Source organism: Mus pahari, chromosome 5 (genome assembly GCF_900095145.1).
Source record: "Mus pahari chromosome 5, PAHARI_EIJ_v1.1, whole genome shotgun sequence".
Classification (NCBI taxonomy): domain Eukaryota; kingdom Metazoa; phylum Chordata; class Mammalia; order Rodentia; family Muridae; genus Mus; species Mus pahari.
In genome coordinates, this window is record NC_034594.1 from 271638 (window position 1) to 274977 (window position 3340).

Genomic DNA, 3340 nt, shown 5'->3' on the forward strand with positions numbered 1-3340 from the left:
AAGAGAAGAGAAGAGAAGAGAAGAGAAGAGAAGAGAAGAGAAGAGAAGAGAAACCTTATGTGCATATGTGAGCATATGCATGTGTGTGTGTGCATGTGCATTTGCATGTACATGTGTGTGTTTGTGCAATACTTAAATCCCCTATTCCTGTTAGTGGATAGATTTGGGTGGAAAAAAAAAACACTTAAAACTTAAGCCATCTCCTATAGATAACTCAAGCTAAGGGGAAAAATGATAATTAACCAACTTGGAAAAAATACCAGAGTTAATAATTTGTGAAAGATAAGAAGTATCGGTTCTTTAAATGGCTTTGGACTCTGTGGTTCAGGTGAAAATAATATGTACTGTATTTGACAACATGCAATTTACACTAATTTCTGAGTAAACTGGTTTATAATCTCCACCTTTGGCAAATTGATCTAGAATGTGCCTGCTGTGTTGATATCAATGTTAGGATTAAACTCCCTATTCATATTTTAGTGCCAATGAAACATGAATAAGAAAAGGCTATTATTCATTTTCAAGACACAAATTATGCAACATCATAGGTGGCACCAAAGACTGGAACTGATTTTGCATACTTGAGATTCAGAACTCTAAGTTTCAGTACATCATTCTCAAGAAAAATAACTCCCTTTACACAAAGTTCTTAAAGGTACCATCCAGATCTTTTCTCTGCCAAGATGATAGACATGTCAAGAGCATGTCATATCCTCTATTGCAATTAAGGGTAGCTATTTGTAGATCTATCTGCCCAAGTATAGCAAAGATAGGAGCAGTTTTTCATTTATTTCTGTTGACTTACTAGTCTCTTATAAAGATATGAGAACATGTTTAGCAAGTTGGTACATATCCAGATACAAGTGTAGATCTTGGAAAAAGAGAAGGCAGAAGTTGGTTTCCTAAAATATTTTACTCATGCATGGCGACTTCTTCAAGGGGAGGAAATTTTATTCTGTAAATATGGCCTAAGCATTCTATGTCATGATTGCCTGCTTTGAGGTCCTCTCTGAGTAACAGGAAAAATTTTGTTCAAGTTGTTAACAGAATGGTTTCCAGCTTTTAGAAATAAGTTAGAAAACACAGAAACATTGCTGTTACACCTACAGACATACAGACACACAGACATACACACACTAAATAAATATTATCAGAGGAAACTATTGTAAAGAAAATCTTGTTTTCTATTTTTGAATGCCACCAATGGCTTAATTAATGTATCTATTTTATAAAATATATAACATGTACTTGAAAGATACATATATACATACATGTTTATATAAAATATCAAATATCAAGACAAGGCAGCTTCAAAGGGAAAAGCTACAGAACATAAATAAAGTTTAGATATGTGTTTAACCTTCATAATAAATACATTGAAATTGATTTTAACATTTGAGAATATAAAAATTAGAGTATTTCAATAAATTGTTTTTTTAATCCTTATGTATATTTATGTCAGATGGTATTCCAGTGTACATTTTAGTATTGTTATAATGTTTCCCAATTCTTTTCCTAATACACCCATTCAAGTTCCTTTGTCCTTTACCTTACTACACCAAATTCTGTACTTCTGTATAGGTTTCTTATGAAGTGTTAGTTGATCTGACAACCTATTCTAAACAGTTTGTATCTATCTTTCCAGCCACCTTTGTGCTGCAGAACATGTATAATCATGAGAAGTTTATCATTGGGTGGGTTCTTGATCTAAGTCTACAGAAGAGAGATGTGGACACTCTAGGGACCTTCAGAATGGAGGTGCTCTGCACAGGGTTACTTAGAGGGACTCCCGCCTTTCTTCCCTTCCAGGGCACATGTGATTTCCCTGAGACTTTCAGTGCTCTGCCTCTTGAGTGTTGCAGAAGTTTCCAGTGCTGTTGATATCCTGAAGACTTGACTTCTGCAAGTCACCAATTTGTTTCCCCTCCTGTGAAGACAGCCTCTGGGAGTTGTATTCCCTCCTAAATATTTCTTGAAACAAAGAGAATTAGCTTGTTGTGAAGAACAAAATCATTAAGTGTTTCACTTTCTGCCATGCAGTACACAACCTAAGGACAAAACAAATTCTTCCCCTCAAGGATCTTACCATCTCTTTCAAATCACTGTGTGTGCATTAGCATTTTAATAGTGCCATAATTCTGTGATGCTGTTAGACAAGCCTTATTTAATTGGGCTCAACTGCCACATTTTATTCCAGTGAAGACTCATTGGCAACATGGATTAGCATTTGCCAGTGGGAAGTGGCTATTAACCTTGATATATGTGAATACTCCCACATAGAATGTCCATGCTCTGCACAGAGTACATTTCTAAGGAATAGCATGAGGGGAGCAAAGAATGGGGGGGAAATCACAGCCATGCTCTATTTAGCAATGCTGATATAGCTTCAAGTAGATTAGAGAAGTCTTTTCAGACACAAAGGCACAGGTACAACTTTGTGTGATCAGTGACAAGTCATCATTATTCAGCCTGAATATCAGAAGAAAACTATCTTGCACCTTTAAGTAACATGTATCATCATTAAATACTAATCAGGGAGATACTAAATCTATTGATATGCTCTTTACTGAATGATCTAGATTTGAAATAGAAGCATTGACCCCATGTTGTATTGTATATAACCATACTACCACTGCTAAATAGGATATATATGTTTCAGAAAGTACAAGTCAGTATGTCCCATGGGAGAGTTCATTTAATTTCCAAAACTTCCAAATATTGATTTCTTAAGATTTCACAACTTGTACTAGTGGCTCAAGAAGACATCTTAGGATTTGTCAAAGTAAGTAGTTCTGCCTTTCCACCCTCGAATCTCTTATTTTGAAATTAATGTAAGAGTCAGTATCACTTGAAAACATCAACTCTCTCTAGGGTGCACGGTAATAGCTACACCGATGTACAATCAAACAGACATCATGAATACCAATCATGTATGTGGTTCTCACTGATATATCCACCACACACATTTTCATGACCCTCCTGTGTTTGAAAATCAAGATTTCTAATCCTAGGTGGAGATAGATATCAAACAGAAACAAACAAACAAACAAACAAGAAACCCTCCTTTGCAGAGATGCTCCGTTGAGCTGCTATGCTTCTGTACTTTCTTCCAGACTCAGACAGAAGGCCAGCACAGACACAGAGCTCAGGAGTACTGACTCTCAGCCACCCTCACACTCCCTGCAGCTCTGCCTCCTGAGCCCTGGCACTTTTTGTTTGTTGTTTCTCCACTTCCCTTTCTTAGTTTTCCTTTCCTTTGATGTCTCTAATCCCTCAGATCCATATGCAGGTGACCAAACTTTCATCCTTAATCTGCAGCATTCAAAGTGAAGGAGGAGTG